This window comes from Nelumbo lutea, chromosome 4 (genome assembly GCF_056320005.1).
Source record: "Nelumbo lutea isolate HS-2025 chromosome 4, American lotus-T2T, whole genome shotgun sequence".
Taxonomy (NCBI): domain Eukaryota; kingdom Viridiplantae; phylum Streptophyta; class Magnoliopsida; order Proteales; family Nelumbonaceae; genus Nelumbo; species Nelumbo lutea.
The window spans coordinates 74,918,798-74,935,103 of record NC_142687.1 but is presented as its reverse complement, the minus strand read 5'-3'; the positions used below and the strand labels follow the sequence as shown (position 1 = coordinate 74,935,103).

General features: G+C 39.7%; 1 long non-coding RNA gene and 1 pseudogene across 2 annotated transcripts; both read left to right on the top strand.

The window, feature by feature from the left end:
- Positions 1-2,881: 2,881 nt before the first annotated feature.
- On the top strand, positions 2,882-4,365 carry LOC148861107 (putative pectinesterase/pectinesterase inhibitor 45 pseudogene; annotated as a pseudogene).
- Positions 4,366-10,155: 5,790 nt separating this feature from the next.
- On the top strand, positions 10,156-14,093 carry LOC148861106 (uncharacterized). Of its 2 annotated transcripts, XR_016112548.1 has the most exons (3): positions 10,176-10,585; positions 10,705-13,740; positions 13,839-14,093. It is a non-coding gene; the product is annotated as an uncharacterized LOC148861106 (long non-coding RNA). The 2 variants fall into 2 exon arrangements; XR_016112547.1 differs by having other exon boundaries at positions 10,156-13,740.
- The last annotated feature ends 2,213 nt before the right edge of the window (positions 14,094-16,306 follow it).

The following is a 16,306-nucleotide window of genomic DNA, read 5'->3' as shown; positions in this document are numbered from 1 at the left end:
ACAACTTCTATTAGAACACTTATAGCATTAGCATCCATTTATCACTTATATGTTCACCAAATGGATGTTAAAACTGCTTTCTTAAATGGTGATTTAAATGAAGAGGTTTACATGGAACAACCAGAAGGATTTGTTCTTCCTAGAAACGAGAAGAAAGTCTATAAACTGGTTAAATCACTATATGGATTAAAACAAGCACCTAAACAGTGGCATGAGAAATTTGATTCTTGCATTCTAGTTTTTGGTTTTAAACATAATAGTGCTGATAGATGCATCTACTCAAAATTCACTGAAAATTATAGAGTAATTGTGTCTTTATGTGGATGATATGCTTATTGTGTGTACAAATATGGTTGGCATAAATGAAACTAAAAAATACTTATCCTCTGCTTTCAAGATGAAAGATTTAGGAGAAGTAGATACCATCTTGGGAATAAAAGTTAAAAAGCATAGTAGGGGCTATGCATTAAGCCAATCACATTATATTGAGAAAGTACTTGAGAAATTTAAGCATTTAGGATTTAAAGAATATAGCACGCCATATGATTCTAGTATAAAGCTAGTAGAAAATACTGGTAGAGCAATTGCACAACTTGAGTATGCTAGTGCAGTAGGGAGTTTGATGTATGCTATTCTTTGTACCATACCTGATATTGCATTTGCAGTAAGTAAACTCAGTCGGTTTACAATTAATCCTGGTGCAGAGCACTAGAAGGTAGTTGAGAGAGTTCTTGGGTATCTCAAGAGAACCTTGGAACTTGGCTTGTTTTATTGTGATTATCCAGTTGTACTAGAAGGGTACACTGATGCAAGTTGGATTACCAGTAATGAGATAACAAGTCCACATCTAGATGGATTTTTGTCCTTGGTAGGGGTGCGATCTCTTGGGCATCCAAGAGACAAATTTGTATATCTCACTCAACCATGGAATCCGAATTCATAGCCTTAGCGGCTGTTAGAAAAGAGGCTGAATGTATTAGGAATTTACTATTGGATATAAAACTTTGGCCTAGTCCTATGCCTCAAATTTCCATTTACAGTGATAGTGAGGCAACTCCGTCAAGGGCCTACAGTGGTACCTACAATGGTAAGTCCAGACATATAAGTTTGAGACATGAATTTATTAGGCAACTAATTCAAGATGGAGTCATCACTATAACCTATGTGAGGTCAAGTAAAAACTTGGTTGATCCTCTTACCAAGGGTTTAGCTAGAGAATTTGTAAAAATGACAACCAAAGAGATGGGATTAAAATCCTTTACTTAGTCACCTGTAATGGTAACCCAACCTGAACTGAAAAGCCATCAGTATTGGGTTTAATGGGTAACAACAAGTTACAACAATGTGACTGTTAGCACTGACATTGAGAAATTTTCCATCACAACATAAACAGTGCTGTCTGTTATGATGAGAGGTTGAGATAAACTCTTAATGAAGTTCTGAAATGTGTCAAATAACGGAGCACATAGTGGAACTTCACCTATGTGAATATAGAAGTGGTGCCGCTTCTCATGAGGGTTTGGGTTTGCTCTCGGGATTGTTCATGAAACCAAGAAAGAAGCACATGACCATAACAGTGCTGAGCAAAATTTGAAACTCTTGCAGAGACTGAACATTTTTATGTGTATAGGTGTCTCCAGTCTGTCTTGAGAGTAGTTGGTTTAAGGTCTTACCACCAATAACTTTGACAAGGCTCTGAGATAACTATACTAACAAGAGGTTTAAGTTGATAAACACCTTTTGTATGCATAACTGTGTCATAGTAGTTTGGATTGAGAGAGAACTATGTAATTGATCAATCAATGTGAGGGATTGTTGGATTTTAATCTCATAAGAGATTAAATCCAATGGGTTTGATTGGTCAATTACATGAGAAATTGCACCTGCACATTTGGTTGAAAAATTAGTTTTCTCTTACAAAAAAAACCCAGTTTTGAACTTGTCCCACATTGGATAATTACAAGTTTTGTTTTTAGTATTTCAATAGGAGCTGATTTACACTCCTTAGAATTAGTAGAGGAGAGTATGGGGATTCGATACCACGTAACGCGTGCACACGCGTGTGCACGCGTATGTGTGGCACAATGAGGCGCTTTAGAGGCGCACTTTGCTCGCACTTCGTGCGTGGCTCGCGATGGGCAGCTTTGGTTTTGGTGCGTTGATGACCGTTGATCACCGTTGATCTCATCAACGGTCACGATTCAATCGGGTGTGATCAAGAGGCACAATTCAAAGCTAACAATCACCAACTGTTAACAACTTTTTAAACAGTCATAATGTTTGAAATTGTGACTGTTCAAGGTGCCTTCTCTAAACCAGCACCTACCTTTTCCTCATACCTCTTCACAAATTATTTAAGGAGCATGAATTAGACTCCAAAACACACAATTTCGAATTTCACTATCTCTCTCTCTCTCAATCCGGCCTGCTACAGTCTCACAGAAGGTTTCTTTGGAGACTCTTCAACTTTGCTGGTTGCAGATTCTTGCCCAAGGATCTGTTATATCTTGGGAACGAATTTGCCTGTAACCCAACAGCAAACTCAGTAAAACTGAGTGGGGGAAAATAGTGTTTTAAATACAGTGTCTTTAGACGCGCCTTAGAGCTTCTTCTCCAAAGTTAGAGTGACCCCATCTTCCCCAACAGTTTTCATGCCATAGTTTTTCATTGTATAATATGCATCATTATATTTGCAGAAAATGGAACTTGATTATGCTCAGTTGTACCCAAGAATGCACCATATGTCCCTGAATCTAGGGTGTTTCTTTATATTTTTGGTAAAAAGTGTCCGTATGAGTGGTGGAGCAACACTTCCTCCAACACATGTGCTTTAAAGTTGAAACACATAACATACAAACTGTTGTTATATGATTAATTAACTATGAGTTCTTATAGGAGAACCATCGTCGAGGAGGTGCAAGCAGCACTGGAAAAATTTGGTGTCATAGGCAAAGATGCCAATAGCTCCATCGATAAGATGGCAGTCGGGGATTGCAAGGAATTGATGCAATATGCCATCTCCGAGTTGCAGTCCGCCATCTCCATGGTGAATGACCCTAAAAGGCACCCAGCAAGTGATCCTATTGCAGAGCTCAAGAATTGGTTGAGCGCTGTCGTGTCTTATGAAGAGACATGCACTGAGGGATTTGAACACCAAAAGCTAAAGAGTTCAATGGAGAACGGGCTTCTCAATGCCACTCAACTTACTGGTAATGCCATCGCCATCCTCACCGAGTTGTCTGCGATACTCAGAGCCTTAAATAACACAAACATCAACTCTCGACGCCGACTTCTAGATGCACAAGGTTACCCTACTTGGTTTACACTAAAGGACCGTAAGCTTTTATCTCTGCAAGGCAATGGACAGTTGACACCCAATGCAGTGGTAGCCAAGGATGGTAGTGGGCAATATAAGACGATTGCTGAAGCAATTGCCGCATGCCCCAAGAATAGCGTATCTAGATATGTTATCTATGTGAAAGCCGGGACCTATGATGGGCCAACGAGTACAATTGTCACCGGAAAGAAGAGCTACGCTACAGACACCTCCACATTTCGAACTGCCTCATTTTGTATGTTGGACCTAATCAACCTAACATTCCTTTTCCTCTTGCTATTATTACTTGATTCTAACAAGTCTGTTATATAATTCTTTGTTCCTACTATAGCTGTTATTGGGGAAGGATTCATCGCCAAATCGATGGGATTCGAAAACACAGCCGGTCCCCAAGGGCACCAAGCAGTGGCGCTTCGCGTCCAAGGTGATAGGGCGGCTTTCTTCAATTGCAAAATGGATGGATACCAAGACACCTTGTATGTCCAAGCCTTTCGCCAATTCTATCAGAACTGTGTCGTTTCCGGCACCATTGACTTCATATTCGGTAACGCGAAAGCAGTGATGCAAGACTGTCAAATCATCGTTAGAAGGCCTATGGACAACCAGTAAAATACAGTAACAGCACAAGGGAAGAAATTTCCGGATGAGGAAACTGGTATTGTGATCCAAAACTGCGATATCGTCCCAGATCAACAGCTCTCCGTTGATAAGTTAAAGATCCCTTCATTCTTGGGCCGCCCATGGCAAAAATATGCAACGACAATTATCATGGAATCTGCCATTGGTGATTTCATAAGACCTGAAGGGTGGATGCCATGGAATGGCACCTTTGCACTCGATACTTTGTTATATGCTGAGTATAACAACCGTGGTCCAGGTGCTAATACCGCCGAAAGGGTCAAATGGAAGGGTTTCAAGGTCATCACCATAGGAATGAGGCTCTTCGTTTTACTGCTGGACCATTCCTTCTAGGGAACGAGTGGTTGAAAGACACCGGAGCGCCTTTCATTCTTGGATTGAAGTACTAATCCAAGTAGCTATTACTTGACAAAAGGCAACAGACAAGAGTAGAATGAGATGTTGGAAATACAATTTCCTTTTGCTCATTTAAAGCCAATCTGTATCTTTTGTTAGTTTCTGAAATAAAGTGGGATTTTTGTTTGAGGTAATCTTGTTGTTTCTAGTTTTACATTGTAGGGCATTCACTTGGTGAGTAAGACTGATAACGGGAGATCTAAATCACTCCATTTTTTGTAAACCTAGAAGGTCCCAATGGACTTTGGACTTCGGCAGTTAACTTTATGGTTGGCACATAGACTGTTAATAGTTAAGTATCAACTATTAGGGTGAGACTTCGAGCAGCCATGTAGGTCTGCATCTTATGCACATTGATTTTTATCCAACTGGGTTTTATTCATCATAGGGTTTATTAATTAAACACTATTAATCAATTTCGAATCACTAAGATGCAACGAATTTTTTATCCTGTTGGACATACGGGATCCTGAGGGTTGTAGTATCATGACCGGTCACCTTGACATACTACGAGTGACATCAATTAGAAATTGAGATGACATACCCTGTCTATTGGGAGGTTGGAAATAAGATTGCAGTTCTGAGATACTAATGAATTTGTTCCGTTAAATAGGAAGAGAGTGCTACTGCCTGCCGGTTGGTTTGCAATAGGATACTAGCTAGGAGTCCTAGTTGGTAAGGGTGCCAATTGGACTGGATTTGGTCCAATCCGATCCAGTCCAGTGTGAGTCCATTATATGGACCAGGTCCAATCCAATCCAATGAATTTTTTTGGACCATTTTGGATCGATCCAATTCAATGTCTAGACTGTCCAATCTGTTTTAATTCATTTTGATTTAAATTGATTTGATTCAAATCCGGTCCATTGACACCTATATTCTTATTGTAGGGCTGAGATGTAAGGCTAGATAAGAGGGTGGTCTCTTTGAAGGATGAAGGAGTGCCTCCAAAGGGTGCGAAGGTCTCTTGGTATGAGACTAGGAGAAGAAGATGAGAGAGTTATGGATTACAGGGTATCAGTAGCTAAGATATTGAGAATTTCGATGCCCCTTGACATGGGGAGGACCCTCTATTTATGAAGAAGATCCCGAGATCCTAAAAGGTAGGAGATCAGGATTTTCGTTTCGTATTGGGGAAGGGAATATATTATTTGCTGGCAATTATTAGGTACGTGTGCCACTACCCTCCCACGTGCCACAACTAATCTTACATGGAAACGATGATGTCATTATCCGAAGGTTAGTATTTGTTAATGCCTCATGGCAATCTATAAAGTGCTTCATCATAATGGGCTTGCGTGTGTTTGGGCACATACAAGCCTCGCCATGGGCTCGGCCCATTGTCCTCCCTGGACCCGCTTCCAAGAGTCGGATTACGAGTCATGGGTTTATCATGGTATCATCTAATGCGCTGTAGGTCCATAGTAGCTTGCGGTAATTATAGGTGACTTATGAGCAATTTTGTGGTATTACTATGATGTTAGAGTATTCATAGGGATTTTGCATGAACTATACATGTCTACATTAGGCCCCCTGCTTATCGATAAGTGGGAACTTATGGATAAGCACGTTGTCATTCTTTTGTCTTTCGGTTTTGGCGCTGGCATTGGGTCTCATATTTCTACTTGTTTTGGGATTTTGTATGAATCGTGTGCTCCCTGTGTGTTCGTGCTTGGTAATTAATGATGATCTAAGATTTAACCCCCCTATCTTTTTTTGGTAATTTGATTTCTAATGGTAGTCGGTGCTGTTTGTGTGATCTAGCTCACCACTCTCTTTTACTACAGTCAAGAAGAAAATCATCAAAAGGCAATTAAATCAATCGCTGATTTTATATCCGTGGGGATAAAGACGTTGGACTGTGGTACCAAGGTGTATATGGTGGCTAAACTGCAGTCTTGATCATCATAGCCCTCGATTTGGATGTAAAAAGTGACATGTGTGGCGTTGAGCTTTGAGAGTTTAAGCGATGGCGTTGGGTACTTAATTGAATCTTGGTAAGTGTTGTGCAGCGTCCTGTCTCCTTTTGAGTCCCATTTATGAGTCATACCGTGTCGTCGTCCGCAATGATTCATTTGACGTGCCTGTTCAGCTCTGTTTTCACTGGGCCGCGATATTTTATAAAAGAGTGTCTTATGCCATACTCCACGGCATTGTCTGAGTCTCGTTCGCGCTTTCAATCTTGAGTGTCCATTCGTTATATTTCTACGTACCGAAGTTAACAATGGCCTTTGTTCGTCACGACGTTCAGTTGGTTGTCCATGAATCAATGGGTTCTAATTCGCATCTTTGGTAGGGTCAGCGCTTACATTAGAATATGCTGTGGTCCGTGAAACGCTCGTGCGGCATTGCGAAGAGAATGCAATAGCCCCTTTGGGGTACGAAGTCGTTAACGGGTCTCCTGTTCTGATTTGGTTGGCTGCTTCCAGTCGAGCTACTTGCTGTCATCATGAGTCCGGCATGGAACACGCTTGCGGTTGTAATGTTCGAGATAATGAACCTCCCCCACGATCGGATTTCGTGGAATGTTCTAGTGCAATGGTTGAAGACCTGCGAGAGCCTTTCTGCTGTTGGATTTCATGTCGCAGAAGTTGAGAACCGCATCATTCACTTGGCACATGTGTTTTGGAGGGCAGGTCTGGGTGATTCTGCATTAGTTTATGGGTGGTCTTTGGCAAACGTGCACCGTCATATTGTTAGACAGTTTTGTATGCTTTTAGCTTCAATCAAGATTGATTTACTTTATGAGTTTATTGTAAATGAATAAAAGTACATATTTGATTCATGTTTCCTTGGTATGTTTTTGTGTAATACCCTTAAATTGGACACTTATTGAGACTCGTGTTAGTTTAGAAAGTTCACAGCTAGTGGGTCGGTCTGGGGAGACATATCCTGACAAGGCTGACACTGTGGTGCCACCAAATCGGTTGGGGTGGCTTGTCTCAGCTACCGGGGTGAGACCCTAGGCACATACAGTGTGGGATTAATTGAATCTTTGAACTGGACCAGATTTCCAGTATTGCCCTGGACCTTGGAGATTGATGGGCAAAACTGGAAAGTTACACCCAACCCCTAGACTCGATTATGATACTGCACTAGGTGTCGGATCGGTCTGTCTTTGATGTATCAATCAGTGAGATCCTTAGCGGGGGTCAAAACCTGGGTATGTTGGGACAATCCGAGAATTCATCTGAGTGGGTGATCATAGTGACAGGATCAGCCCCTTTGTCGGACAAAGGTAATGATCGGGGATGCGCTCTCACTGTTGGAAACAAAGACTATCGGCAGCCGATTTCAACCGTTGAAATTTGTTTTGCAAAATATATTTTATATGAGATATAAAAGTATATACATTATGGTTTCTAAAATGTTTGCAAAAGGTTTTAATTCCCGGGATCCATATAAGTGGAGAGTGCAACACTGTTCCTTGCAGCCGAGGGAGAGGTCATCTCTTGTCGGGTAGTGTAAGATCATTAAGGGCTGAGAGGTTAAGTGTAAGACCATTGAGGATAATACCTGATGGGCTAATCTTGCATCTGCCCACAGTCCCTGGGTGTTACAAGGTGGGACCACTTAGGGTAAGTGTTGGGCTCATAGAGCCCATTTGATGGGTTTTAGGGGGTGCACTGTCTTTAACAGTGTATTCGACTAGGCCTTGTAACAAAGGCTGGGCCGAACCCATGTGGCTGATGTGTAGATCAATGCTTGGGTCCCACGCCATACAAGGAAGCCCAACTGGGCAGCAGTTAGGAAGGTTAAGTGAGCACATAAGCTTAATGGGCCTAAAGCCCATTTCGAACTGGGCTATTTATTTAGTTAATTAAAGGGGCGAATTCTGAGATAGATTAGCAGATAGGATAGGGTCTTAACCCTATCCACTCAGAGAGTCCAGATCTGAATGTGATTCAGATCTAGAAACCTCCTAATGGGATTAGGATAAAGCTAATCTAATCTGCAGATAAGATAAGTGTTTAACCTTATCACTAAGACCCTATCCACTCAGAGAGTCCAGATCTGAATGTGATTCAGATCTAGAAACCTCCTAATGGGATTATGATAAAGCTAATCTAATCTGCAGATAAGATAAGTGTTTAACCTTATCACTAGAAGAGAAGGCTGATCCAAATATGATTTGGATAAGCACCTCCTAATGGGATTAGGAGCTGATCTTTTCAATGTAACAAAAAGAAGGAGGGGGCGGCATCCTTTAGAGAGACCAAGAAACACATCAGATCCTCTTTAGTGCTGAAATCAAGAAGAGAGAATTTTGCACCCTGCGAATACTCTCTTGCCGCCTCCCTGTTCTTGCCGCCCTATTTGCCAATTCGATCTCCAGCTGTGGAAGAAGTCAAGATTGGATCTTGACATCAGTTCTTTGAGAAAGAATTGAAAAAGGAAGTTGTGCTCACGTTCCATCCTACTGTTTCTTGCGAATGACAGATTTCTTAGGAAGAACACTGCTAATTCTGCTCCATCCTGCACTGCGCCATTTTCAGTGGGAGCAGTCTTTGGATCATTCTTTGGATGTGAACACCTTCATTGGGAGATATTACTTCTCCGTATCAGGTATTATTCTCTCCCATTCCTTTTGGTTCAGATCTGGTTCAGTTTAAGGTTCAAGATTGATCATTGAAAATATGATTTTCTAAATAGAGAATGTGATTCCTAGTTGAAGGGAGAGAAAAATTTTTGAAATTCGCCCCTTATTCCGCAATCTTTGGGCATCCATGGGATGGATCTCTGAACCGTTCACATATAGAGGCCGCAGAAGTAAGGCAAGCTGCTGCGGCCAGGGATCTCATGGATCTTGAGGAACAATGTGCTCATCAGTGTCGCATGGTGGCAGAGTGCGAGGTAGAGATCGACGAGTTAAGAGCATATGTGGCTCGGGAACCTCTGCTTGGGGGTATAGAAGCAGTGCGGGACGAGCTAAGAGCATACGTGGCGAGCTAAGAGCATATGGGCAGCACTGTAAATTTGTATTATATGTTTTTGGGTTTTTTTTTTTTTTGTTTTGATGATGCACATCGATTTTGAATGAAACCAAAGGAAGCGTTGTATTTAGTGCTACTAACATGTGATCAGTCGTGTTGTGTGTGTACCGTTTGTAGGTGGTTTGTGGTGAGCTCTGACATGGGTGAAGCCATTATCATTGTCTAGGCCTCGTCAGCCGCTGTTTGTCCTTTTGTCGAGTGACAGGTGAATTGGTATTGTGTATGTCCTTTTGTCGAGTGCATGCAATCCGATCGCACAAGCTGCTAGGAAAAGGATTCTCTTTGCAAAAAAAATCCTCATTTCGCCTGATACTGGCTTACTGTTTGTCATTATTCGGGGTTTACCGCGATTTGGTCGCACGTGTGGGTTGGATTTGAAATGAAACAATACCCTTTGAAGGTAGATGCATCTTCCCTGTAAGGTCTATCCCAAGTGTGAAAAGACTTATGGATCATTTTTTCGTGGATTTGACACTTGTGACACTAACATGCATACCGCTGCCAATAAAAACCAACGTGGTTATACAAGACAAGCTGGTCTTGATGGGTTGTTGATTCGGAGTTATGGGCCATTTCCAACATGTCATTTACGAAATATAATCTTTAGCGACGGTTTTTCTAGCAAAAGACAAAAAATGGTTGCAAAAAATCATTTATAACAACCGAATATTTTGTCCGTCTCTATGTCCAATTCTCGTATATATTTTGGCTTTAACGTATTTTCTTGAGACGGTTTTAAAACCAACGGTTGCAATACATATTTAGCTTTTCCCGAAAGAATATGGAACCGTGGCTATTTTGCTTTATGCGGGTGTTTTGCTTTTCATCACTTAACAAAAGAAAATAGCGAAAACGAAAACCTTGCCCGTCCGCGCGTTTCTCTTGCTTGCACCTCCCTCTTTCTGCTTTTCTTTCCCTCCTATCTATCTCTATTCTCTGTTTTTCCTTCTTGTTCATTATCTCTATTCTCTGTTCAAGGAGTAAGGGCTTCTTTTCGTTTGGTTAGCTGGGAGGAGTTGATTATAATCAATTAAGGGATGCCGGCTTGGATAGGTAGAATATAGTTGAAAACCCTTGGGCTTCCACTGGTCTTTCTCTCTTCAAATAAAATACTACGGTGAGTTTCTCTCTCTCTCTCTCTCTCCGTGGCTGCAAGGCTTTCTTGTTTTTGAATTTCTTCTCTATTCGTTCGGCACAAGCTCCACTTACAACTCCCAAGGTTTGCATCATCTTCGTTTTTTCTTCTCTGTTTTGTTCTTCTTTCTTCTTTTTTATTAGCTGTGCAAGTTCAACAGTATTATCAATATTGATAATAATGCTTACAAATTCCAAAAACAGGTCTCCATAGCAGATGGTTGATCCCTCTAGTGTATATCACAGTACAAGGCTGGACAACCCCAACAACAGTATTATCAATATTGACTATAACCTCCCTAAAAGGTCCATTTCCTAGAATCTGAGTAAGATTAATGGAAATCAATTCCTTAACTCTCCACAACCACCTTAAATTACAATTTTAACATTAACATGCAGGGCAAGTCTGAGTAAGAAAGCTGAAATTGAATCTGCAATCAGAATTGAGACTAAAGGTGAATTACCAAAACCAGAAAGTAAAACGACTCCTCATGGGAAATGGTTGAGCAATGCTAAGCATACAAATTTGTTTTCTTTCCACCCTTTACCATAATATTCCAAATGTGTGGTGTAAGCAGCTGCAATTGATTGAAATGGGTATAAGTGAGCAAAAAAGACAATGTTTATATAGAATGTGATGAAAATTGTGGACCAAGAACGAATTTAAATTTCCCTAGTGCCAGTCCTATCCCATACCCTACATAATAACAATATATGAAGTGAAAATAATGACTAGTGCTATCCTATCCTTAAGATTATTTACTTATATTGATTATTGTGAATTTATAGGATTGATTATATTCACAAAGCATTTTGTGTGGGATTTGTGGAATCTAGGTTGCTTTGGAAAAGGTTGTAAGTAACAATTTCATTGTTTAATTTGTTTATTCCTTTGGCTATCTTTTCTAATATTGGAATGCCATGGAATGTGCTATGGACATGCTTTATATGATATTGGAGTGCTATGGATATGCTAACCGGCATGGTGAGGAGTTTTAGGGGATTAAATAAATCCCCCACATATATGCGTGCAGTTTTTGTTTTTCTTTCTAATTCTAATGTTAATATGCTTTACATGGTCATGAAAAATATGCTAATCCATGTGGGTTAATTTTAATGCTTATAAGATTTATTGATATTGGAGTGCCATGGGTTATTTATTTTTTAAAATTCTGATGGTTTTCCTACCATTAAATTGGTGAAAGTCTCCATAAATGTCATTATTGATGTATTGTACAGGTTTTCCTACCATTAATAATGGTTTGATAGTTTTCAAAACATTACCAAGTTGTACAGGTTTCTCTATCTTTCTCTTCCTCTCCCTATCTTTCTTTCAAACCAAATACTGCTTGGTTTGCATTGAAATAAAATAGGTTTAAAATATGAATTAAATTAGGGTTCATTTGGGCTACAGTTAGAATTGGAATCGGAATCTGTTGGAATCAAAATCAGAATGTTCTATCCCCATATTTTGTTTGGCTCAAATTTAAACTGTCCACCAGTATCTGGCAAGCCAAGGACATCAGCTTGGCCAAACTAGCCATGGGGAGAGAATATCACAACATCGAAAGTTGTAGGAAGCCTACCAAAGAACCATGTTTAGTGGGTCTGGTGTTTGGAGGACCTCTGAGAGTGATCTCATTCTCTTTTACAATTTCTGCATTGTCACCCCATCCTTTCTCAAAACCTCATTCAGAAAGTCTGAAAGGTACAAAAGATTTTTGATCAGTGAAGAAAGTTTTATTAATTCAAAGAGAGGATTTTAGTACATCTGGTTCAGATATCACAAGCACCCAAATACACAAGATTTTTTTTTATCAATTAGAGGAGATTTTATTAAATCTAACCTTAAGTATTACAATAAGGTAAGAACTTTCTCCATCCCAGGGTGTTCCAATTCCGCAATCTAGTGCAGAAAGCTGAAGCTAATTCTCATTTCTGAAAGGTGTTCCAATTCCGGTCGGGCCAGTTGGAGATTGGGTATTTGACAATCTAACTGCACTACAAGAAGACTCCACTTTCTTTTGAAAGCAGTATGGTTTCTTTATACCACAAAAGTTGGATTACAGGGGACCAAATCAAAACTAGGGATGCTTAAATGATTCTCTCTCTCTCTCCTCACCCACACCCACACACGGACAGAGATAGATATGGTCGGACCAGGACCAGTGTGATACGAGCAAAGATAGAGAAGATTGACTTAAATTAGTGAAGCCCCCAGACTTTTACCTTTTGGTGACCCCTTTAATCACCTTTCCAAGACATTTGTTAGCACAGAAGCACTCCCCAAAGCCCAAACCCATACAAATCAAAACTCTACTCTCGCTTATGCTGTAGCCTCTAGTCAATCGTTTCTTCCCAAACCCAAAGCTGTTTTCCGTTGAAAATTGGGGACATTGTGGTCCTCCTGTCTTCACAAACAAAGCTAGTTAGGCCCAAATTCTCACTGTTACAAGCTACGCATTTTATTATTAAAATCCATCTCAACCATGTATTGAATGAAATAGACAAATGGTATTGGTTGACCCCAAAATGATACTGACCAAATGATTATAAGATTAATAGGTTATAGTTGGTGCTACGACCCCTTTATACAAATAATGTGGAAATAACCCATTGGGTTCATTTGACCTTTCCTTGGCCAGCAATGTGCTTTCTTCACTTCTATGTTACATGACCTTTCCTTGGCCCATAACCAATTTCCCACAGTCCACCCCTAATTCACAGAAATTCTACTTATATAGGACAAACATACAATCTCTTCAATAGGTATACCTTCATAGATCCCTAAAGTCTATATGGGCTTCAATTAAACTATACCAGAAGCTGAACTCAAACCTATCACAGCGCTCTTGTTCTTGCTCAAAAACAAAGTTGTTAGACTTGGACTGTTCATAGAATTCATTTTGGTGATTGGGTCACTAGTAGAATATTTTGATCATTCAGTTCATCCATTTCACTTGTTCAAATAGAAAATGTAAAAAAGAAATAAAAATAAAAATAAAATTTCAAACATGTGAAGATCCTTTACCCATGGTATGATAAAAAAGAGGTGGCAAGAGGTATACTTGTAAGTGAAGATCCTAAAAAGGTGGTGGTTATGAAGCACTTGGTCATGGATGGTGTAAAATATCCTTGAAATCAGTAATGATTAATGACTTGGTTTTGTTGAGGAAATGTGGTAATATGGTAACTCATGGAGATGCACTTGGAGCTCAAATTGCATGGGTTAAATCAATGGTAATGTATAATGCATATAAAACTCTTACATTATTTAATTTATATATCTGATGTATTGAAATCAATCCTTATGTATTCATTTTTGTTGAACATGACAGACTGAAGTTTATGATCCAAAACGAAGGATGTGAGTATGATGCACGTGCATATAATCAACTATTCAGATGCAATGAGGATAATTTTGTTAATTCTCTCTTCTTTTTTTGGTGATGAAAAAAAAAATTATTAAAAATGTGTATTGAACAAAGACTGCTATGAATATTTTGTATAAGTTTGTATAGGTTTTATTATACAGGAACAAGTGAAATTAAATTTTTTTTGGTAATGGCATTCATTAAAACTCAAATGAGAAATAAGCTTTTATATCAAACCGTTGCTAAAGGTTCCATACAACAACTTCAAATGTGGTCATATTTTGTGACAACTAGGCTACAACATCCGTTTTTGACCCTAACCATTGCTATAAAATGATACTATAGAAATCGTTAATGTAAAAAACTGTAGCAATACATAAGAATGGTTAATACTTTTAGCAACGATTTTATTTAAAACCATTGCTATTTCTACTTATTCATCAATAGCCCATATCCTATAGCCATGGATAAAACCGTTGCTATAGCACTTTGTAGCAACAGTACAAAATAAATCCGTTGCAATAGTTATTTTATTAGCAACGGTTTATACCGTTGCTATAGGTATATTTGTAGCAACGGTGTACAACATCCGTGGCACACCAATATCTGCCACCAACAAAAAACCATGGCTAAACCATTGCTAAAGGATATAGCAATGGTTTTTTGTATCTTTTTGCAATGGTTTTGTCCGTAGCTAAAGCCAATTTTTCCTATAGTGTTATTTCCTCGCCAGCCAAACATTGCAGAGGTTTGCTTGTGTGTGACTTCCTGTATAGCATACCGTCCTAGAGGTAGAATCTCCTAATTTTGGACAATAGCTTCCTTCGTAGTTGGGTATCAATGGGGAGTGTGCATTCCTATAAGTATATATATATCTTCCTCCAGTCCTCATCACAAATTACTAAGCATTCCCTATTGTCTACCTGCAGGACGTACTTATAGCACTCCCACTGTATTTTAGTCGAAACCCACTTCATCGTAGGCCAGTAATACCCCAAGCGCTATAATTTGCGGAACAGGGTATTCGTGGTATCTCCACAAGTGACTCTGTGAATCTTATCCAACACGACCTCCGCTTCCTGATTTCCTAAGCACTTCGTCCTTACACGGTCCAACTCTCGATAGTATAGTATTCCATGCACCATTTGGAATTTTGCAATCAACCTTATGTCCTGAGTCCCCACGGTCTGACCCTCTAGCTTTTGTATAACTTCATACCTCTAGTCTGAAGGGATGGGAGATCCGACATATGGATGGCCGAACCCTATAGAAAGGTTGGGTGAAATTTCAAAAATTTCTTTACTCTCATCTGGGAATCATATTCCCAATTTAGAAAACTACACTTTCAAGGTTCGTTCTTGTAACCAAACCAAACCAAATCTGAAACCAAGATTAGGGAGGGATATACCTGATACGGAATCCATGCAAAAAGTTCCTCCCAACGTAGGTGTTCACACCCAAAGAGTGTACCAAATCATCCCTCAACTTCAACAAGATTCGAATGGGGTAGGAAGCACAGCTTCAATTGTTTCTTCCAACAAGAAACAATATCAAGATCAAATCTTGATCAGATCCAAGAACTAGAGTTCGAACTGGGTAGGGCGGCAAGAGCAGGAAGAAAAAGAACTGAAAGCAATATCAGTCCAACTACTTGTCTTCTCTCTCTGTTGTGTCTAGTGTCCTTTTTAGGTCCACCCTGCTCTCTATTTATAACCTTAAAGAGACAACATCCTAATCTGATTAGGAGTTTCCTGATTCAATTCTTTATTTGGACCTGGACTTTTTAAGTGATAAGGATAATCCCTTATCTTATCTGCAATTCAAAATTAGCTTATTCCTAATCAAATTAGGAGTTTCCTGATCCAAATCTTTATTTGGATCTGAACTCTTTAAGTGGATAGAGTTATCCTCTTATCCTTATCTACTAATCCAAACCTAGATCTGCCCTTATTTAATTAATCCAATTAACCCAATTCGAAATGGGCTTTTAGGCCCATTTAATTTTTTAGGCTCACTTCCTTTTAATGCTAGCTAGATTGGCTCTCTTTGTATGGTGTGGGATCCTAACATTGATCTACACATCAGGTACATGGGTTCAGCCTAGCCTCTGTTACAAGGCTTGGTCGAATTCACTGCTGAATACAGTGAACCCCTGAGTCCATCACCATGGGCTCTTAGTAGGCCCAACATTTAAACTAAATGGTCATTGGGTCCAGCCATCTTATGAAGGTCCAAGGACTGTGAGCAGATGCAAGATTAGCCCATCATGTATAACCCTTAATGGTCTTACACTTAACCTCTCAGCCCTTAATGATCAAACATTGCCCGACAAGGGAGGACCTCTCCCTCGGCTACAAGGTACAGTATTGCACTCTCCACTCACATGGACCTCAAGAATTAAAATCTTTTTCAAACATTTCGAAACCATAATA